This window comes from Ambystoma mexicanum, chromosome 1p (assembly GCF_040938575.1).
Source record: "Ambystoma mexicanum isolate Mex_15411 chromosome 1p, UKY_AmexF1_1, whole genome shotgun sequence".
Taxonomy (NCBI): Eukaryota; Metazoa; Chordata; class Amphibia; order Caudata; family Ambystomatidae; genus Ambystoma; species Ambystoma mexicanum.
Window position 1 is genome coordinate 543,855,523 of NC_090921.1, and position 24,211 is coordinate 543,879,733.

Below are 24,211 nucleotides of genomic sequence, written 5' to 3' on the forward strand. Positions count from 1 at the left end.
GACCCTATGAGGGAGGGTTCAGTGCACCAGACTGAATTATACTACATAGTCGCGGAAGCACATTTTTCACCCATTAGATAGCGAGTGATATCGCCCTCCTGCATACACGCTTGTAGAGGGTGCATGCAAGTCTCACTCCATTAGCATCACTATTGGCAGGAGGTACATATCGGGCAATTCATCAGCTGGACCCTGTTGTGGCAACCTGGAAAGCGTGGAAGGCTAAAGGGGGCAGGCACCAATATACAATAAGCTTCTTCCCCTGTAGGGGCTCCTGATGTTTCCTCCCACCATGGACGGAGGTAAAATTGGAGTGCAGCGGGAATCCACTTGGGCTGGTGATTACGTAGAGGGTCGCTTTGTAAAGTAGCCCCCCCCCCCCCCCCCAACACAGCTGTAGGCGAGGGGCCTGCTGTAGACAACTATACTATTTGCACATCATGCCTCGTTCCAGACGCAGTGGCCACATTCTCGGATGAGCCTCCAACACAACACCCTCATCTTATAAAGATCTGTAGAATTTCCGCATTATATTGGCAGTCTATGAACAGAGGTAATACAAGAACTAAACGCTTCAGGTGGGGTACTCCAATTAGGCCCCATCAAGACTGAATCGGTTTTGGTCTGACAGGCTCAGCGTATACACCAGATGTAGGGATCAAAATGCACACTTGCTCCACATGCCATGGTCCTGGCTCAACTGAATATTAGGATGCTGAAAACCAAAACGTGGGTTACCTAGAGGAATCCACTGCGTGCCGCAAACATCAGTGGACGTTTATCACTTTTATAGAACATGCACAGCCCCATAAGTGTGTCTGACATATAACCATAGAGGACAGAAGCTTATAAGTAGGGCAAGAGATTATCATAGTTTGCAAATTTGGGTTCAGAGGACCTATACAATGGGTAATCAAGGGACCGAGACTGGTTCCTCAATGAACTGTTTTATATCAGAAGATATGGAATACTAAAAGTTTAATGTATAAATTAAAAAAAGTGATTTTTAGATGTTATATTGCACAATACAAGGGAAATCATACCCTACTGCCGTATGTATTACCATGACAGGTTTTAGGCAAGATTGTATGCAGTACCCTTGGAGACTGCACCAACCTTGTTCTCCTGGCAATAGGTAACCCACCCTTTGGCATTAGTCTGTACACCAGTTGGTAGTGTGGCTGAGCAGTCAGGCTTATCTCAAGAGGGGTCAATGTGAGCCGTAGGGTTTAGTATTCAAATAGACTTGCACTCAAGGCTTCTTCATTAAACAATGAATTTAACAGTTGAATAATCCTTCAGAAGGGAGCAAATGCACTTCAAAATACACACTTCATTTCTCTACATCAGCAAGTACCCATTTGGGATGGCACACAGGTGGTTCCTACACCCTGAGGTAACTTAAACTAGGACATGGACATCAATATATCACTGGTATATTTATAGCAATACTGAGTTTGATGTCAAAGAAAAGGGTTTTGGGAATAAGAAAAAAGGTTAAAAACAAATATTCTGAAGCAGGCAAGTACTTTTGAACCCTGGCGGAAAGGTAAAGCACAAAGTCAGGAGTTAAGAAGAGTCTTTCAGGGAGCCAGGCCAGACAATGTTAATTGAGCAAAAGACTAGGTGAGCTGATGCGCATCTTGCAGGTACGTAAAAGTCTAGCAAGGTTTTAGAAGTCGTTGAAAAATAGAATCACTGTAGGGCCACAAGCTGGGAGGCTTGTGAGGGGCAAAGCTGCAAGCAACCAAGGCAAGTCAACGCAGAACTAGCAAGGCTACACGCCAAGAGGTAAGTCCCTTAGTTTTACAGTACCTTTGGTTAGAAGAAAAACAGCTTCCAGCTGGCTTCTGTTCCTGTGTAGATCGGCAGATTCTGGGCCTCAGTCGTAGGGAGGACGTCTGGGGACTCCTGCACTACGAATGGAAGTTTGGCGGTAGCAATGGGCAAACTTCATATCAGCAACACTTCACGGTTTCAGCTCCATGCGGCTCACAAACAGCACCACTGCGGTGCTCGGATACCACAATGGACTTTCCTTGCATCTGGAGTCCAGCACTGTTGAGGTGGCTCAAGCTTGGTCAGTCCTGCTTCATGGGATTCCAGAAGATCTTCCCGGTGCTCGGGTATGACTTCAGATCGAGTGCATCGCTTTCCTGTTACTGTCCCTGGTGCTTCAGTTTCTGCAGCAGCAATGGAAGTACAGCCAGCTCAGAGAGGATGTCCAGACGAGTTCACTTTTGGGATTTATTCATCCCACCAACCCAGGGGGAGAAGTCATCTGTTGCAGAGCTTCTCTAGTCTAGGCGAATTCTGAGCTCCAGCAGGGCTTCACCAGGCAAACCAACAGTCCAGGAGTTGCAGCAGGCATCTCTTCCAAGAGGTTCTTTGGATTCCTTGCTCCAGTGGTCGACTGCAATTCAAGTAAAATGCCCCGCCTTTTATGCAGGTTTCTGCCATTCATTTGCAGCCTAGCTGGCAATCACATAGGGTGGCTGTACCACAGGGACAGCCCTCCAGCCAATCGCCCTTGGGTGCATTCCTGTAACCAAGGAATGCAAGCACAGGGAGTTGTGGGCACTTCCCTCGATTCCTGCCTAGACACGCTGGAGCCAGAGGCAGGCTTCACTTGTGAATCCCACCAAAGACAAAATGAACAAAGGGGCCAAACTTAGTTTGGCACGCACAGTAAATCTCAAGGACCTTTCCAACAAGAAACGGTAAAAAAAATAAATAAAAAGAAGACTGGGCCATGACGACGAAATTGGCACCCTTGGGTGCCTTAATGCAGCTGCAATTGCAGACCGCTGTAAACACGTAATAGTAGAAAAAAGTAACCACTGCCACCAGCCATTAATTGTAGGAAGGTGAACATAAAATTGTTACATGAGAAACTAGACAAAAGGGATACCAAGTAACCCCTCCAGCACCCTATTGTAAGATAGTGTGCGTTGTTGGGTCTAGAAAGTAAAAAATGTAAGTAAAGTCAATTTCACTTCACTGCTGTTGGAAACATTTCACCAAGAGGAGGTATTTAAATATAAGCAACTTTCCTGTGCCACTGCAACGAAGGTGCATTGTGTCACAATGTAAAGATGATGCCTATGGAGTTTGTCAGACTCCAAAGAAACAGAACACATAGAATAAAAAGTACAAAGTCCCAAAGTTCAGCAAAAGAGATGGGGGTCTCCAAGGTGGGCGGAAAATAGCACTAAACTGAATATTCTCCCAACAAGCCTTATATGGTCTAGAGACCATCCTTTTGTTGTTACAATATGGTCTTCCCACTGTTTAAGAAGTTGTCACATCCCGAACTGGGCTATGCCCTGATGAGATTGGAGTTCAAATATATACCACCATTCAATATTAAAAAATATATCACCAAACCACGCTCTATGTATGCTAGGACATACACCACAATGCTGCCAGTTGATTCCAAAACACAAGATGTGGCCATTCACATATTACATAAACATGACATTGTACAGATCGCCTTAACATACATAACTTTACCACACCTGTATTTTACAGTGTACACATTTCTTATTAGAAGGTTGAAGCGTGTTTCAGTCGGTATAAGTTAGTGATTGCACTCATTTGATCTGGCCTTCAGGACGCGAGTGGGGACTTTTAGAGCAACCCTCCTTTTATACTCTTACACCATAATGTCTTATGCCACCACCACACCTCCACAGCCAAATAGGTAGGACCATGCAGGTTCTCTGATCTAGCCTCGGCCTCACCCACCATCATGTTCTGTGGAGTACCCAAGGCCCTTGCCTCTGCCCTACTCTCCATCTTTACACACCCTCTCATCCTTGACACCATGGGTATCTCCTACAACTATGCTGATACTCAGATCCTCAGAACACTCACAGGCAACTATGACAGACTCCACGAACACCATTTACAAACGTGTATGGCTGTCAATGGACTGCCTCAACTCAGACAAGACAAAACTCCTGCTGGTAGGATCCATTGAAACTCAAAAATTCAGCCACTTCACCATGGACTCCATCAAAATCCCAGTATCTGACAGGGAAAACCCTCAGAGTCTCTGGATTCCAAACTATCCATGACGAGAGAAGTCAATTCAATTGCCTCTACTGCAGCCTACCATGCAAAACTCATTAACGCTGCCAGGCCCTTTCTCGCCAAAGAGAACTGCACTAACATAGCCAGAGCTATCACCGGCTCTAGGTTGGACTACTGTAATGTACTCTTCCTAGGGACCTCCACAAATAAAATCTAGAAAAACTGCAAGTAATCCAGGCAGTGCTCTGCGTGCAGCCCAAGGTATCTCTAAAAGAGAACACATCTCAGCTGCTAGAAAATCAGCCCATTGGCTCCCAATAAAGGAGAGGGTTATATTTAAAGCCCTGACTCTTACCCATAAATGCATACACCTCTCTGCACCGGCTTACCCATCAAAGAATCCACCCTGCCACATCTACAAGGCCAACCAGAATACCCTACGCAAACATGCTCACTGTGACCAGAGTAAAAAGAGCCAGGTCAGGAGGCGCTAGGGCACTCTACCTTGCCTCCCTAAACTGGAATACCCTTCCTATGAAGCTTTGTGCCAAAGCCTCACTCAGTGCCTTCCGCAAAGCCATAAAAACCACTCTGTTCACCTGAACACCACCTCAGTCCCCGGGGACTACTCGCCACATCTCTTGATAAACCTGCAAATGTACCTGCAACTAGCTGACTATTAATTTGAAACCATATTATGTGCTACCAAAGTAAAATATGTAAACAAACTATTTACTACCTCCCTGCACCCAAGTTCCCTACAAGTAACAGCGCCACGATGCCTATGGGCTGTTTAAGCACTATACAAATGTTTTTTAAAAACGTGTTCATGTGTTGATAAAGTAAAACATACCACCTACTTTGTTTCTTGCTGTCTGTCATAACTGTTTTTAATCCAATCATATTTCATTTCTTGTATGTACAATAAATGTTCCAAAATTAGCATACCTCTCAAACACTCAGCCATGTTCTCCTCTCAAACATAGTAACATCACAGATCGTTCCATGCAGTACACCTGGTGAAAGACAAGGGGATATACCCTATTACTGCGTGCTTAACCATGTGTCCCGATCCTACAAAACATAATTGCAGTCCCTTAATTACCCCATTTCCAATATGCAGTCTACAATGCTGCAAGATAGGTACTAGTACTTTATCTTCCCAACTGAAATTCATCCACTCTATTCCTTTAATAGACACCATATGCCTCTACCCGCCTGTATATTTCATCTCATACCAGGCATTAAATATCCACCCAAGTCCCACACTGAGTGTAACTAGAAGCTTAGTGCTGCCTTCTTTGGGAAATCCAATCAATTATTGTCCCTATGCCACGTACAGATAACAAGGGGGGGTCCTGGGAGACTCTCTGCCAGAAATGAGTCCTGGTTACAAGAGCCTTACCCAGAGTCTTTAGCTCACTATCTTTCACAGAGAAGAAATATCCCAAACATAACAGTCTTTGTCCTGCCCTGGGGCTGGACAGCACCGAAATGCTAGGCAATTCTCCTCTGAAAAAGAGAACCAACAGCAACTCCAGACACGTATTTTGGTCTGGTTGAACCTCATCAGTAGGGTGTAGCTGTGCCTCTCCAAGAATAGTGAGCAAGGGGTCCACGTCTGGATTCCCCTAGTAACTTAGAGTGAGACCCAAATAACAAGGGGGGGGGGATCCTGGGAGAGTACTACATCTATATAGTCATATATGGCCGATTCATGTGGACTTTAAATGCCCACCATCATTAAAGTTCCCCTTGCTAACAGGCGAGCATCTGCTGGTCTGATGAATTGCAGATCGCCTTTATACTATGTGCAACTAGTTTACACAGTGCGATCACGCCAAGATCATTTATTCATGCAACCTGTTGCTCGCCAACACCTACTGGAAGTAGCATGCTGCAGTCTGTTTTTCCACATCTGCCGCCTCGTGATCATTTTATTTTATGGCTACCTGACGCAAGCTCTATAAACTGTGCGTTTGGGACAACATTTCCACAAAGTATAAGATTATTGCGGCATAGTGCTTTTAGCCGCTACATGCAGTGGGTAATACTGTGCTGAAATGAAATAATCCATTTCACTACATGGCTGCTGGCGTCTGCCGGCAATGGGCTAGGGCCGCAGGTCTCCTGCATGTCTCTACTGGCCGTTAGGTGTCTCTGCGCCCATACCATAGACACACCCATTTTACTCACCATGGACACTAACAAACCTCAGTCTACAAACACTAACAATGTATAGTGCTGTCTTCACGCGCCACACTTGACCACTTCCATGTGTGCCATTTATTATCCTGCAGTTAACTAGATTTCTGATTGTATATTACTGATGATGTAATCAGGATGTTATCCTCAATACATATATGCTGCTTAGGTCATTGTGATGACAAGAAACGTGAAGTCTACTGGATATCAAATAAGCAGTAATGGGAAAACGTCAGACCATTTTCTTTTGAATGAATTTTAAATTTAAAAATTGAGCCCATGTATGAAGACCACATTTATGTAAAAATCAAATTATTCCAATCCACAGCAATGCTCAATCCATGGTTCATTGTATCCAAACGATATCATTTTTACTACAATCTATGTAATTGGATGTTCATAGCTCCTCCTCTGGGATGTGGCCCAAATTGTAGTACAAACCAGTGAAGGTGCATCTCGTGTCCTGCCGTCACAATGCTCAACCAGTGGTTTACTAAACTTATTTCTGATGCATGATCTATGCTTGGATATCCTGTTAGATAGGTCGTATGGTCTTAGCCACGTATGCCAGCCTGCATAGGCACTCAATAATAAGAGCAGATATATTACTATATTTCCATGTGCTCTTAGCTCCCAATCAATACAGCCATACACAAAATGATGTTTAGTATTAGTAAATTGGCATGCAACGCAGTTCCCACATTTAGTGCCTCGTGATCGTAGGGAGTCCCTACATCTACACCAGACTGTTCTTGCCCGGTTTTGTAGGTGTATACCAGTTTGTCTCAAAAGTTTAAGTCAAGGGTGCCATGGTTCTTCACCAAATGTCAATTTTTTTGCACATTATCTTTTTTATGAGATTACTTACTGGGTTATAGGTGGTCACACAGATAAGCCTATCAATCGCCCTCTTGGTTTAAGCATCCCTCCCTACTCGTATTAGTAGCCCTTTTGCAGCAATTTTACAGACTTCCGGGGATATCCTCTTACTGACAATCTTTTCTTCAAATGGTCTGCATGTGTAATGAAATCACGCCTGTCGCCGAACCCTCAGAAATTGTCACGCAGGGTAAATTAGTCTTGTTCATCCGGATGAAAAGTTGTATAAAGTAGACCATTACCAACGGTCGTTTTCTAAATAGGGTGGTGCTTAGTCCCTCAGAGGTCTTGTACATTTTTAAATCTAGAATGCTAACCTTGCCCCATTAAATAGTACATTTGTTGTTATCACATGTGTTCAACCACACAAAAAACGCCAATTGGTCTTTAGACCCATTATATAAAAAAATTCAATTTTTTTTAAATTACAAAAACCATTTACCACACCACAACGTCCGTGAGGAAAAGATTTGAAATTGCCACATTGGGGGGCAAATGTCACACCCATACTTCCTAGTCAAGAAACAAATACATAAACAAAAACTGAATTCTTCCCATTGTAGCTAATCTAGCACATTTAAAAACAAGTTCTTTAGAGAGTAAGGGTAGTCTGTGTGTCTAGAATGTTTAATACTTCCAGGCATTGTAATGCTTTTGGCTAAAACATGCGCCTGTGTGCAGTGCATTTTGGGTACTCCCAGCCATAATTACATTGTATGAAGAGACCGACTCGTCGTATTTGAAAACCTTCATTAAACAAAATGTTGGGGTCGGTAGAACTGGCCCCAACTCTAAAGGGAAAGGTCCCTCAACTGATGTAACTAAGGCTGTCAAAACGATCTCTGCCTCAATGCCAGCAAGTCGGAGATCTTTCCCATTGGGACCCTTCCTCCCTCTTTCTTCCCCTCACTCTGGCCATCCTCTATGGGCTCTCCCTTTCTCCTTCATATGAAGGCAGAAACCTTGGAGTCAACGACTCCTCGCCCTGCTCCCTCACAATCAGGACATTACGAAGTTCAAATTTCAACTCTTCCCTCTCAAATGAATCCTCCATTTTCTCACTTTCATTCAGAAGCTCAATGTTGCCCCGGTTCTCTATACTGGGCTACTGTAATAGCCTTCTCTACAACTCTTCCAGCTAATCCAGAAGAGGGCAGTAAGACTTATCCTTTGCCTTATGCCCAGGGACCACACCTCTATGGCCCTAAGAAGTCTTCATTGGCTCCCAGTTGGTGCACAGATTAAATTCAAATCCCTCTGCATCATCCACAAGGCTGGCTGTCTGCCGCAGAAGAGGCCAGGTATTGAGGCCCCAGAAGACCTTGTGGACAATGCAGAGGGTTTTGAACTTAATCCTCGCAGCCACAGGGAGCCAATGCAGAGATTTCAGTCCTGGAGAGATACAATCCCTGGGCTTGAGGCCAAGGACAAAGTCTTGCAGTCCTGTTCTGGATACAGGCATCTGCAACTTGATCTTACCAATTACTCACCCTCTAGACCTCCGACACCAACTGTGTGTAAAGCGGTTCATGAGGGCCAGAGGCAGAAACTTGCTTCAGTTGGCTCGCTCCGATGGAATAGCCTCCCCTTTGACTTGAACAGCCTTCTCAAATTCTGTAATCTCAAGACTTTCCTTGTCACCTCCTTCACTCCTCTACTTATATCAGTCGCTGCGATTGGTGACCAGGGCCCTTACGAGTCCTTCGGACCCTGGCCTCCCACAATCCATTGGCCCACACCACTGTAGGCATGCACTTTTAATGTAGCTCAACACTACCTAGCACTCACTATGTGTGGCATTTACATCCGCTGTTCACCCACAAGCAGACACTCAGCACAACCCCTGTCCCCCAACCAACTCTTCCCTTCTCTCTGCACTTACACTATCTGGCTGTTGCGAGTCCCGTCCACTGGATACACGGCTTCCCCAATTGATAGCAGTTTGCTCGAGCTGCTCGGCTCACCAATTTGATGCTGCAGCACGCAGCTCTCCCTGCAGGTCATTCCAGCAACACTGCACCATCGCTTCTCTGCTCTGGACCCCCTTCCAAACTCTCGCCAACCTTTGTGTATTACCAGATTTCCAGGTGAAGTTTGCAGTCATGGGTTGCGAGTCGAGATAACTCATTAGGGCTGCGGGAGGGTAGTCTGATGGACAGCAGGACTAAGGAGGAATACCATGTCTCACCCAAAGGCACTCGCCACCAGTCCCTCGAGACCCTCCACTTGGCTTGGACGATGCTCCTTGGCTTGTCAAACCCCAGGGTTGGGATCCAGCCGCAGTGGCCAGTCTCTGGCCCCCTGAACAGAGGATAAACGTGGAGACAATGGGATAATACCAGTGGGTTTCTCATAACATTTTCTCTAGGCATCTGGGAGATGTACTGGATGCAAACTTCTCGTATTATTTCACTGGTAAATTAGTTTTCAGCGCAGTCTACTGCTTATGCTATTATGTATTGTTCCAAGGACAGGTTGGAAAGAAGATGCACGCATAGGCTGAGCTGGTGCTCGATAACGTTATGGAATTTGCTAAAGCCGAAGAGAAGTTAAGCTGTTTTCTTGATTTCCACCCCCCCCCCCTCTTGTGGTTAGCACGGGTCACTGGCAGGGGTCACTTTGGCCAGGGTCCCCGTCCGCCCCCAACAGATAGACTTGGAAAGCTAGAAAGTTCTGGAATATACCATCACGCATTTGCAGATGGCTTAAAATGAGGGGCACCAGAGCAGTCCGACAGAAAGCTTCACTGGAGGATGTATGTTCACCTAAGGCCAGTTGATGCCAAGCTCTCTGGCCAACTGGTTTATTTGTATAGCGCACCAAACCCTGGTATCTGGGCGCATTAAAAGGTGAGTTACAGTTTTCAGTAGCATAAGAGTCATTATATACAGGCATCATATTTCTGTTTGCACATGGAAATATTACAGTCATATGCCAAAGGAATTACAGACATATAGAAAAGGGAGCAAGCAATATAGTAAATGCACAATATTCTGCATAGAAAAAGACAATATTCCGTGCTAGGGCAAGAGCAACACATCAGGAGTCCTTAGAGAGGAGCAAACTTTTGGTGTTTTTCCTAAAGCTAGAATGACTGGTCCTTTCTCAAAAGAAATAGGGAGAAAATTCCATAATCGGGCAGCCATAACATGAAAGCTGATGCCTCCTGCTTTTTTCAGATTAAATTTAGGGACTATGAGGCAGAGGGAGTTGGCTGCCCTTGTTGGACGTGTTGATGGTTTGACAATTTTCTCCCTTAAATAGCGAGGGGCAGAATTATTAAGGCATTTGTAGGTGAGAGACAGTTTTGAACTGAAGTCTCATTAATTGAGAGCCAGTTATTATATCGTCTAGCCTAAAAAATATGTTGTCTCCTAGGTTTACTAAGGGCAGTTCTAAGTGTTGTTTTGAAGTATTTGGCGTTTATTGACAATGTATTTGGTCCCACCCAAGTAAAGGGCATTACAATAATCCAGTTCAGATAAAATTAAGGCTCTCGCTAGAGTGAAGCAACTTTCTTTGGAGAGGAATGGTTTACAAGCCTGTATCAGTTTACAAGTATAAGCTGTTGCTGAGGCAGTAGCATTAACATGTTTGCTTAGGCTATGGATTTTACCTCCTTTGCCACTTCAATGCCAACGCCGTCAATGTTAAAGGCTGAGTATTTGTTGCTGAGTTGCGTAATGTTGGCTGAAGCGCCTAGGATTAGGAGCTCCGTCTTGTCGTTCAGGCAGAAGCCTTGAGTGGCCATCCATGCCTGAATGATTAGATACATTTTGTTTACGAAGGTCAGGTCGGTATCATAGTCTCCAGTAAGTGGGATGAGGATCTGCATAATTTGAGTCAGTGACACCCAGATAGTCAGTCAAGGTCAAACAGTTTTGTGAAGACATTATACATAGTGGGTGATACGCACAAACCTTGAGGTACCCCACATGTTATAGGTGTAGGATCTGCTGGGAGGTGGAGGGTGAGAACACCCAGAACTATTGTTCAGAAATGATTGAATCCATGCTGTAGCTTCCTGGGAGAAATAAGCCGCTGTCGACAAGGGTTTGCATAGCACTTTATGACCCATCAGGTTGAAAGCAGCTGATAAGTCTAACAGTATGAGGGCAAGTTTCCTGTGCCAGAGCCGTTTGTGCCATGTTGTGGTCCAAAGCCAGATTGACGAAGCCCTAACAGATTGGTCTCCAAATATGCTTGAATCTGGATGTAGGCTGCCTTGTCTATAATCCAAGTAAAAACATGATCGGTCTGTAATTAGTTGGGATGGCTCGGTCCAGAGAAGGTTTTTTTTTTTAATTTAATTTTTAGAGTGGCAAGACAGCCGCATCCCTGGTTAGTAGGGACGTTGCATGATCGAAATTAGGCATTTGTTAATTTGGTGATGAAGGGAGCCAGGTCTCTGGCCGTTTGATATCTGGCCAGATCTCCCTGACGTCTTGATGGTTTGAGCAAAGCAATTCCACCTCTTGGACTGTAAATTAGAAACACAGGAGATGTTACATTTTGATCTAGGACTCTGAACGGTGTCTGCTGAGGGATGGTTCAGGTTTTTTTCTAAGATTGTTTGGAGGAGGGAGATTGTGTTGGACTGTGCATTCTGGATGTTAGTGCACCATACATGATCCTTTGTGCATGTGTCCACGGGGGAGGCTGGGCCTTCAATTTCTCCAAGGATAATAAAGAGTTCCTTGGTACTAGAAACAGCTTTATTGATCCTGTCATAGGTCTCTCGTTCAGCTAAAAGTATTTCAGCAAGTTACATTTGTTGTCCTTAGTAGGGAGGTTTTTCCACTGGACTTCCATTTTCCTGCCCGCAGGGCTTTTAGTTGGAGGTGTCAACCATAATCAGGTGGGGTCTAGATTTAACTTCGTGCATTTTGAGTGGGGCAATAATATCTGAGGACTGTGATAGTGTCATTGTAAAAATCCACTAAGGTAGCTGGCAAAAAGTTTAAGATATGCAGCACATGAAGCATTAACCTGTCTGATATTTAATTTGTTCCTAGTGCGGAGGGGGGGGGTGGGGGGGGTGGGGAGTATTAGCTTATTCTTGGTAGTGTACTTGCTTGTATAATGAAGTACAGCAGTTGGTGGTCTATCCATGCCTGCAGTTCAATAGAGGCGATGTCTCGCAATTGAGATCGGCCACCCAGTCCAAGGCTCTGCCTTTATCGTGGTTAGGCTGATTGACTCTTTGGGTGATGCTAAATTCAATGAGGGTGTTGGCAACAGCCAATTTGTGTTGGTCGTTAAGACCAAGGTTGAAGTCTCCCACGACTAGTATTTGCAGAGTAGGTTTGGTAGAAGCAGAAACGATGGTGGTGATGTGATGTCTTCCGCAAAGGAGCCGATGGGACCTGGAGGTCTATAGATTAGGTGAGCTGTTAAGGTGCGAGATTTGGAGATGGGGAGTTCACAAGACTGTGCGAGGGGTGAAGTGGATACTCTGAGGCCTAGATTAGACTTCGAAATAAAGACAATGTCGCACCCTCTAGAAGCTTCTGTGTGCTCTCAAGATAGTATATTTCTCAGGTATGGTGAGTAAGAGGGACGGCCCAGCTGCTGCGTGGAGCCATGTCTCCGTTATAGCTAAGAAGTCTAATTTTTCAGCATCAGGTCGGCTATGTGGATGGCATGAGCTACCATGGATCTCACGTTGATTAGGGCACCTTTGATAGGTGAGGTATCAGTGTTGGAAACGTTGGTAGGGGGTTTCCCTAGTTATGTTTTTATTTATGTGGTTGGTCTTGGTGGTAGGATTATTAAGCAAAGGTCTAGATTTAGTACAAAGGCTGGTCTGTGGAGACTAGGTTTTGGTGAATATAGAGCCAAGCCTACAATTTCTAGCTCCAACAGAGCAAGGAGTGTTGGTTGCTAGTGTGGTGGCAGAGGTTTTAAAGCCTTGGATGGGGGATAAGTACCTTCTGAGCCAGTGGAAATGGCAGCATCTGTGCTGGATTACCAATTTTAGCTCTGGTAGGAAGGTGGGTTTAATAGGACAACTGGAGGCAACGCTTGAGGGGAGGTAAAAATGGGGTTAGTTTGATCCATGATGTTTGTGAAGTGGGAGTGGACATGGTAGGGGGACTGAAACTCGGAGTGCACAACAGTCACAAAATAGCTAGCCACTAGTAAACAGGCACCGGTTTTGGAATGAAACACTTGGAAGCATACATAGAAAGAATGAGAGGCAGCAGGCTTTGGAGGCAAGAGACAAGGATGAAATGAGGATGTACTTTGCAGCTGTTTCAACTGATTTATTTTATCTAGATTTCTTTTCATTTATTATTCTTGCTGCACTTATTCATTTCTGTATGCTTTTGGTGAATAAGAGGCCGTATAAGAGCCATTTTAGAAACTAGCCTAGTGTGTATAATTGCCTCCCAGTGTTCAAAGCTTTCATTTCTTGTACTGGGGAGAATATATCTGCACTCGGAAAAGCTAAACAGGCATGCACTAAAATATCAGTTTGATCACTCTTCATCTTCTCAATCTTGATCAGGTCAGTGGATTCATTTATGATGTACTTGCGACCACAAAAGGTTTTAGTGAGAGCGGAATCTATTGCCGAGACTATTGGTCTCACCGGTGGCTTATTAATGTCCTTGTGGACTTGTCAACATATAAAAACACGGCTAATTTTGGAATTGCTTTTCATAAAACCACCCCTCACGTTCTGCGTCAGTTAAATCTCACGCTAGGGTCGCCTGCTTTTTTTTTTTTTACATGATCTAGTGTCTGCTAGGAGTCGCGCACATTCTTTGTCATAATCTCTGGTGTAAAGTAACAAACCCATCGGTGAGCTTGATGGTAACGGCATTGTCTCTACACAAGCCATTCAGGCTTTTCTGCTCTTCTACATTCAGACTATCTTTCTGATAATTCTGTTTCTCGAACGCATTTAGGATGTGCTTCATTAGTATATTCTCAAGGCAGTAAATTCCGCAAGACGTGTACAATTAGGTGGTATAAACCTCGATCTACTTCTCAGGGTCATCTGGATAGGACAGACTGGCTCACTTAGGTAAATATCTTTTTTTTTTTAAAGTACTTTAAGCTGGAAAAAAGTTGGTAGCTATATTTTGCATTAAAATGCGTCTACTTTCGTCACTGGGAAACATGACAACCCTTGAGCCAAAAAGGTTAGTCACTGTCTCACTTAGAACAGGCTCCTAGAGATCAGCAGACTGTCGTCATTTATGGAGTACCGCATTCGTGCCCTCATTTGTTAAATCGAACTGGGGCTGGCACCTTCGGAATCTGCCCGTTGAAGGAAGGAAAAAAAAATATAAACAAAGTTTGCCCTCCACTAGTGGGAGCATTCCCTGCTGCTCTTATAGCTCGAGGAGGAAATGTCTGAGAAGGCAATGCATCTATTGTGACAATTATTGCCACTATTACTGTTATGTAAAGTGTAAAACCCATACCTTTAATATGGGTGTGTTTTCTCTTGATAGTTAGCCACATCATTCACATCTAGACTCGGATGCTTAAATTGAGCCATTTTCTCATCCAAGTTCTCTTTTCTTCTTGTATAGTCACATTTAAGGAACCGTTTCTCTAGTGTAGCGGGTTGTTACCCTTGGGTCTTACACTCTTCCCCTGCGATCTCAATGATCAGCATAGTAAAATCACGTGAACATTACCCACTCCGCTTACAGGGGTCATGTAGTAACACTGAAGGGATGTTTTTAACTTGGAGGCCTTGATGCATTAAATCTTGTGGCGCCATGCCAAATCCAGTGTCAAATCAAACAAGTCATGCTTAATTTGGTTCTATCATACTTTCTGTATTCTTGATGGGATCTGGTTGGATCGGTACTTGATAGCCTATTTCACCCTTGAGCCATTCACTGAAACGGTCGCACACTCCAATGGACAGTCTATAAAAACAAATACATGTTCCACAGGTATGCATTTACTCCATCATCTACCATTAATTTGCCCTATTAATATTTGGGCACTTAATACCTTTGAAAAGTTGCAATCGACCAGCTGGACTGCTAGTATCTACACCAATGTCCATCCTTTATAAGCATAGAACAATTCTGTAGTAAGAATTGCTTCCATTCCTAGTGGTACCTATTCTGTGTACCCTTTGATACTTAACAAATGGTAGTTGTATTGTTACAAAAAGGGGAGCATTCCGCATATTGGAGCACTGCGGCCATTTTGAAAACCATTTTTATATAAGAGTCCTCATTCCTTTATATGAATGCGTTCACTTAAGGTTATCCATGTTCATTATTGCTCCCGACTGTCATATTGACAATCGGATTGTATGAACATAATGTAAAATTAGTATTTCACTGTATGCATATCATTTTTTGATACAAAATCTGCTACCAGCATTTGCTAGGCACACTTTATATATAAATTATCTATATATCATTTCAATATGTAGAGGCAAAGTAAGTCAATACTAAATTTCAATATGATCTGTAGTATACTGGCCATAAAGACTTCTTGCAATCCCTAGGTGAGAGCCGCAATGGGATGTTTTGTGATTGGCCAATAATAAAGGCTAGAATATCAATTTAATGTCGTGCAGTATGTCCATACTACATTTCACGAAGCAAGCCCGTTTCCCCTGCATAATTTCTATAGTCAGCACAGTATGTCGATCCTAAATTTCAATGTGATCTTTGAAAGATAATGCCCGTATTTGATGGAGGTTCCGACAATCCCTAGGTACGAAACACTATGCGATTCCCAGGATGGGCCAGTGAATAAGAATATCAAATTTAAAAATATAGTAATCACTGGGTGGTATAGCAGGGTACATGTGCAGCCCCTGCTGTTTTCCCCTGCTCATCTGAATGCAATTGTATATTAAAATGTTCAAAATTGCTTTATGTTCTGAATCGAGTTTGGTGGTAGATGATTTATTCCCTCAAACTTTTAACCCCTTCAGTGCCAAGGACAAGCTATCTCGTCCTTGACATTACCTCCGTAGTGCCATGGACGAGATGAGCTTGTCCTTTTTAGAACTCTTGAGCTATCCCTGCGAAACAGGGATCGCTCAAAACTGTAATCCAACCCCTCACATAGCCCGGGTGAGTTCCCCCCCCCCCCTCACTGCCAGGGGGCTGGATTACCTTCAGTTTCACGTCGGTGTGCGTAATGCACGCTGGTGTGAAACTGAAAGTAAATTCACAGCGGCAGCCATTGCTGCTGAGGTGGAGAGAAGGCGAGTGCCCTTCTCTTTCTGCCGCGATCTACGGCTGTATTTCATGCCAGAGATCGGGGCAGGCATCGTTGGAAAGGGGAGATTCTCCCCTTTCCAACGATATCTTGTGTGACAGCAATGCACACTAGACATTAGGGATGTGTTTACAGTGGGGGGGGGGGCGCTGCTTACTAGGTAAGTAGCCCCTCACCCCTGTGGCCCCAAACCATGGGGCCACAATTATGAAGACCCCCTGGGGGCGGATGGGTGACCATCTGCCCCCAGGGGGGCGGGTGGGAACACAATTATGGCTGGTGTTGTGGGGAGTGCCCCCCCTACTGGACCACCAGGGACATTTTTTTTTTATGGAAAGGGCTTGTCCCCCCCACCCAAAATGGACTTGGGGGTCATGTCATGCAGCCCTCTCTGGGGGCAGTTATCTGCTCTTAGGGAGGGGCATGTAACCCCAGGGAGGGCTGCACGAGACCCCCCTCTGCATTTGGTGTGGGGGGAGAAGGTCAACCCCCACTACATTAGAAAATTATCTGGCGGTGTAGGGTGCCCCTAAGCCCAAGGGCAACCTGCCATTTTCAATTTTTTGTTTACTAAACTTGCTTGGTGTGCCAATCTGGCCCCGGGGTGCCCAAACCTTACTATCCCACCCACTGGGGGTGCCAGTCCCAAAATTTTTGGGGGCCTCTTCCCCCACCCCAAATGGAGGGGGTGTTACGCTCACCTGACTCCCACGGAGGCGCTGGCCTGGTTCGCGCTGCTGTGACCTCTTCTAAGGTGATGCGCAAGGTTCGGAAGACGGACTGGACCGGGCCCCCAAATCTGGCTTGCCTGGCTCGCAGAAGTATCCTTCTGTAGGCAAAAATAGGGGATTAACTGTCTGCGGGGTAATGCAATCGGCCTCCCACTTTCCCCCCTCACCCTCCTCAAAACACTTCTGTGATTTCTCGTAGCGTCTCACCTTAGGGTCTGGAAGGACGAGCTCTCCATCCTGCTTCTGATGCAGTGGCGCGTTGGTATCCAGTTACTTCACTGGATTTTCGGATTGGTGAGAACCAAACTTGCTTGGCTTCCAGGTAAGTTTTTTGATAAGAGGTTCCCCTTGTGTCCATGCATTAATGTACTAATGCTAGTGTCTTTTTCCCCATAGGGGCCGGGGTAAGGAATGCCGGGGAACAGGCACCGACCCGAGATGAGAGGTGAAATCTTTGTAGAAATCAGGTAAGTCTTTAATGAGCATTTTTTGGTAATGTCTTTTCATTCGCTCATTAACGCGGATGTCTCTTTTTTTCCCCTTAGGGGCCGGGGTCCGGAAATGCCAGGATGCGGCGTGGACACGAAATGAAGAGGGAATGAATCAACAGGTAAGTCTTAACATGGAGATTTAGCTTTCCTTATTCCCTTCTCTCTCTCACCTTTTGTTCTGGTCTTTTTCTCCCTAGGCGCTGGGGCGTGACTGCGAATCCGGATGATCGCTGCTGAACATGGAGGCGCCCCGTAAAGGTGAGTGGAATGCGGCGCTGCAGCGATCAACGCGATGAGCATTTAAATTACTTTTCAGGATTGTGGGAGAGATGTCTCCGTGATGCGGTTTAAGCAAGTAAGGACTTTTCCTTTTTCTGTTCTCTTCTTCTCTTCCTTTGCAGGTGATCCAGGATGCTGGCAGGCATGGCAGAAGCAGACACGGTGAGCGTCCAGCTGCTAGATGCAGAACAACGCGAAGCACGTGTGGCTGTTCGGGTGGGGTTTAAATAGCCTTGGAAGAAGTTCCCGGTATGTATCCTTCCTCCAATCAGGTATGTATCCTTCCCCGACCACGCCCGGATGGTAAATTAGTCCCACAGGTAAAGTAGTTCCTTTCAGGCCTCAAGGAGGCCGGGATCCTGCAGCATGGTCTGCATCAGCTAAGTGCACCCAAGCACTCCCATGATGAGCCTGGCGCCTATGGCGCCAGGACTGATGTCTTTTATGAGCCTGGCGCCAGGACACTGTCCAAAGGGCCCCTATATGGGGTTGCTGGGTCCTTCCTTGGGGACTGGATGTCCGCTTTCGGGGACGCAGGGCTTGAACCGGCTCCCCGGGAGCGGGCATCATGACAGGGGGTGTACCTCATGCAGCCATTTGTAGGAGGCCCTGGGAGGCCTGCATGAGGTGCCCCCGCCACCCATTTGGGGTGAGGAGGAAAGGGCCCCCAAAAATTGTGGGACTGAACCCCCCCTCATGGGTGGGACAGTAAGGTTTGGGCAACCTGGGGCCAGATTGGCACACCAATGTGCCCCTCTGCGCCAAGGGGAGTTGGTTACCAAAGGAAAAAAGTGAAAATGGTGGAATGCATTTTAGGGGGGCTGTGGGGCAACCCAAAGGGTAGGGGAATTTTATAATGGGACGGGCGTTGACCCACTTCCCCCACCCACAGTGGAGTGGGTGCCATGCCATGCAGCCCTCCCTGGGCCCAGAAATCTGCTCCTAGGAAGGGATACCCGAGCCCAGGAAGGGGTGCAGGACAGCCCCCCCCCCCGATCTGCCCCCGGGGAAAGCTACATGAAATGCGCCGCCCCCTCCAATTGGGGTGGGGGTGGAGAGGTTCACCCCCCTTCACATTAGAAAATTCCCCGGCGGTGTCGGGTGCCCAATGAGATCCTTCTCATTGGGACATCTGCGCCCCATTTCCCCTCCTACCCTCTGCCTGCCCTCCTTGGGCCCTCTATCCTCACAATGCTGTGAGGCCACAAACCTTAGGGGCATCTGACTCCGCCCTCTCCTTCACCCCTCACATCTTGGACCTTGCCAAGGCTCGCTTTCAGCTTTACCTCTTTAGAGGCATTCTCCCTTCTCACACCTTTCCCCAGAAAGCTCAGTGTCTACAGAGCTCTGGTCCAGTCAAGGCTGGACTACTGCAACTTCCTCAATATCCCCTTTTCCTCCCTACGCCCCCATCAGCTAATCCAGAATCGGGCTGCAAGACTCATTTGCCTCAAGTGCAGGGACTGTATCTCTGCAGCCCTAAAATCTCCCCACAGGTTCCTGGTGGCTGTTAAGATCAAATTCAAGACCCTCTGCATGATCCACAAGGCTCTGTGTGGCCTGGGACCATGACACCTACAATTTTCCCCTCCCTAAATATCTCCCTGCTAGAGCACTCCCTCTTCCTCCCAGACTTCAGCCGGACCTCCTCAAGGGCTGGTCCTTAATGAATCTCACGAACCGCCCCCCCACCCTACTCTGCTTTGTGGCACATTGTTGTATAGGCACCTAATAAATGCTCAATAAATAGAACAACTGATGATAAAGAGATCAAAATTAAAAGCCAGGTACAAGAGAAGATATGGGTGTGTAACATAGCTGGGCAAGTTTCCATGTTTGTTGCCACATCGGTCATGTGCCAAGAGGCAGGCAACAGTAATCCACCCTCCCCAATACTCTCACAAAAAAGTCAAATCATGGGACAAAGTATATAAACACTGGCTCCTTGTCTATTGGGCACTACTTGCAAGTTCCTAGACAACTTTGCAAAGTATCTTGAAGTAGAGAAATTGTATACCCCATAGTGGCAGAAACACCCATTACTATGTTGGAAAATAAACGTGAAGTCAACACGGACACAGATCTACATTTCAAGGGCAAGAATCCCACAAATACAAACGCCTAGGAATCTGCCACACTATAACCACTTCTCATACGGCCCAATCCAACAGCGATACCGAATGTCTTATGCACACTAGATACATTCATTTACTTTGAAAAGGCCTGCAGACCTTGAACACTACTAGTCCCTCATTTTTAGTTTAGGCTATCAGGTGGTGCTCTAGTGTCATTGCATAGGAGTACAGATAGAGAGAGATGACATACGAGGATGATTGACTGCATGTCGTGCTAATCCCCATGGCCATTTCCCACCCAGTGCCTACCTTACTTTATCAAAGCAGTCTTCTGAGGGTTAATGACAATGGAGTTGTAGACATGCTACTGGTGTAATAAAATGGGCTAGACCAGGTCTACCTTTAGCCAGTCGATTTATAAGCACTATGGTTGTCCTTTACTGAAGCCCTATTAAAAATAAGCATCAGCAAAGCCAATAGTTTTGGTTTGTGTTTAAGTAGTATGCATTTGCCAGACACGGCTATTCGATGCCCGTTTATACACCGTTTTGCACACCTTACCATCAATAGCTGCAAAGCTTGGCAGGTGCCTTTCCCCAGACTGGTCATTGCCAATGCGTGTTAATGGGTGGTCCATTAATTAAAGGGGTGGGGTGTAAAAGCAAGGCATTTTACTTTTCCACCTCATTAACAATAAACCCACTGTCAAATCAGTGACAGGACAGAGGAAAGACACGGAGCAGAGGAGAGCTCTTCTGCAAATGCCTCCTCAATCCAAGTTTCATTTCACACCTTCAAGAGAATTTCAGGCATGCATGAAACTAAAGGATCTTGGTCTAGCACCTGTTAAAGACCAGGGCAGATTCCATGGACAATCATTAGTAAAGACCGTCTGAAAAACGTACTGTGCAAGTAGCGTTTACTTTTTCACAAGACTGACAGGCAAATGAAAGAAAACCAAGTGTACGTTCCCTCAACGCCTTGCGAATGTTTAAAATTGCATGCAAGGTATCCAACAGTACATACGTGCTAAGGGTGGTGGATTCCTGCCGCAAGCAATTAACAATAAAGATGAAGCAGTTAATATTCATTCGCAGCTATCGCGCCACACCATTCTGAGGGTGGGGGTGCACCCGCGATGCTGTTACAGGCCGTGCTCTTTTAATGGACACCCACCAAAAATAGAGAACACAGTAAAGCTAAACGCCACCATTACAATGTGTATGTGTGTGTCATTACAGGAGACGGCACAAAAAGTTCGCCCAAAGCAACGACCACAGAGCTCTCCCAAATGTCAAACGGCATACATCAGACAGACTTGGCAATTTGTCATTGTTCACATACCGCGAGTAGAAACCCAAACCTGACCACCATATCATACAAATAAATCTCACCAGTTCTTGACTAGCTGTTGGTACCGGGGACCAAGTAATTTGCTGAGCATGATCTCTGCCTAAGGGCGTTGAGTCCGCGAAACCGCACTGCTCAAAGTGACTTTTCCACTGACCCTACCTACAGAGAACCACAAACAGATATGGCTGCCGGGGTCCTTCAAACTAGGACTGTCCAGAGGCCGCCTGATAGGGACAGTCCTCCACACACAACTCCGCACGGCGTTCTACAATAAACAACTGGTCATGAACCGTGACTAATCACGCCACTGCGCGAATAATCGGTTCAAGATTTGAAAAAGCTTCCTGGCAATGTGAGCGTGCAGAGAGCGTCAGTGAGAAAAGACACGCACAACAGGCGCGCGTATTGTAGCCACAGGTCCCAACTGATGATGCTCATAGAAATAGGACAATGTGAGAACCGTGTATATTTGGTACAGTTTGTCATGTTAAGCCACATGGACAGGTTTTCAAGTGTTTTTTTTTTATTATGATTTATGTTGCTGTCCTAAGTCAAAATACATGTTGACTTAAAATCATGCTTTTTATTGATACTCTCCTGCTTGTAGGCATAACTTCCAACCTTTTGAGGGCCCATGGCGGCTGAAAACACCCGATTTTGATTTTGGCAGGTGAAAGCCCATTGACTTTAATGGGCGTGTAAGAGGCTTGACATGTTTATGTTTATTAGTTTATATTGCGCCAGAGCCCGCAGGCATGATGGCGCAAACACAAAACAGAAAAACGAATAGACCAGAACATATACCACTCTAAACAAACAGCAGTGTCTTAAGGGGTGAAACAGCTGCTTATCTGGTGGGTGTGACAAAAAGTGTGAGGTGAGGTATGTTTTGGTGGTGGGAGGCGCGGATTCTTTATCCCCCCTTTCCAAAAAACACACACACACACCTTTTTGAATTTAATTCTGGGCATGATGCCGGCTTATGTTCTACTGGCTGGTTAGGTCATGCTATATTGTGTGTTCATTTGTTATGTCATTTTGCATTCATTTCTAATGTTCATGCATTGTAAAACAGCCATAAGATGACTGTTATGATGTATTATAGTTGCATGATGTAAATAGTTCTATGTTCTGATGCATAAGCATCAGTGTATGATTCTAGAATGCTCATTCCAGAATCATACACTAAGCGTAGTTGGCGGTGAGAAGTCTGCCCCCCTGGGGATTTCCTTGTTATAATAAACTAGAATATATATTCATAACCTACTGAAGCGGCAAACCTATCATTTATTACAAATTGGCGACGAGGAGCTGTTCGCCTTTACAAGGAAGTCCCTGGCTGTGACCGAGTGTGTCTGTATCAACGAACCCAACCGCGAGTGAACAGGGGCCAACTGCGGAATCTCGAGCATCACGTTGGATGAGAAAACAGAAGTCAAGACTATTCTGTAAGTGCGGCAGTGGGAAAAGGCAAGAAAAAAGGGTGAAAATACCTTTGTAGCCAGACATTTATGTGGCGCTGCATTTTACGAACGGTGCGCGAGCTACAAGTGGCCAACGGTGATCAGAGTTTAGAGTAAAGCACCTAAAAAAACATCTGGTATGTGCCGCCATTTTGGGACTGCAAACCCAAGTTGCCATGCCGACCGCATAAACGTTACACGAACGAAATGAAATGTCAAGTGCAGGTGTAATGAGGCAGCGAACAAACATTAAAAGGCATATCGCAATGTTTTGTCACTGACATTGACAGGATAAAGACGTTGTCAGCTAATTTCCCACATAAAAAGGGTGTTGTTTAAAGAGACTTATGGAATGAGTACATGTGGGATAATAATGCCACAGTGAGCGATGCTATGAGGAAGTGAGTAAACATAAACACATCAAATTGACAAAGAACTTTTTCCTTAGGAAGTTTATACAAGTGCAACATGCGGACCATTGCAGCCCCAGTACAGTTTTTGGCACATCCCGGCAATCCAATATGCACTTGGGAACAGTAGCAAGACAGTTTTCAGGTGTACCTAAGAGCAATTGGAGGGACTAAATACAATGATGACTTGAAGGAAGCCACGTTGTTGAATTGTGTGGGTGCAGAAGCTTTAAGGATTTTTAGGACATTGCCTGATTTAGCGGATACAGAGGAGGGTTCTGGAGACTACGCCAGCAGTATCAGGAAATATGCGACAGCAATGACAAAATTAATTAAACGTTTTGGAAATAAGACCAACATTGTTCTGGAGCGATACAGATTTTTCTCAAGGAAACAATGTAAAGGGGAAAGTGTTGACACCTATATAGCTGTATTGAGAGGTCTCATATCGTTGTGCAATTTTACTGGGGTTATAGATGAATATTTAAGAGACCAATTAGTTTTACATGTGGCAGATCCCCGCATTCAGCAACGTTTATGGCAGGTGAAGGACCTATTTGAACAGCTGGAACAAGCCGTTCAAATAGCGAGATCAATGGAACTGGGAGAGAAATGCATGAGGGAAATACAGAACAAGTCAGAGTGTTGTGAAGTGAAGTCTGTGCAAGATATGCATGATGGGGAACATAATAAGGATGAGGAAGCATTAATTGCTATTGTAAGAAAAATGGCAACTGATTTTGGTATGGGGGCTAGGAAAGATAGGGAAACCACAAACAGGATGCAAGGCAAATGCTACAAATATGGTTGGTATAAACAGATGAATATAGAAAATGATTGTCCTGCAGCTTCTGCGGAATGCTATAGATGTGGTCAAGTTGGACATTTTGGTAAGATATGCCGTAACACCAGAGGAAGAGGCAGGTTCAATTCACATTCCATGAGCAGTTTGCAGAGGAATGGTGATCGTTTTGGAAGAGGCAACATGACAAGCATAAAGGCATTAGAAGAGATAGGTGGTCCAAGTGGTCTACTAGCAGTTACAAATGGATTTGAAGAGGAAGTACACATGCTAGC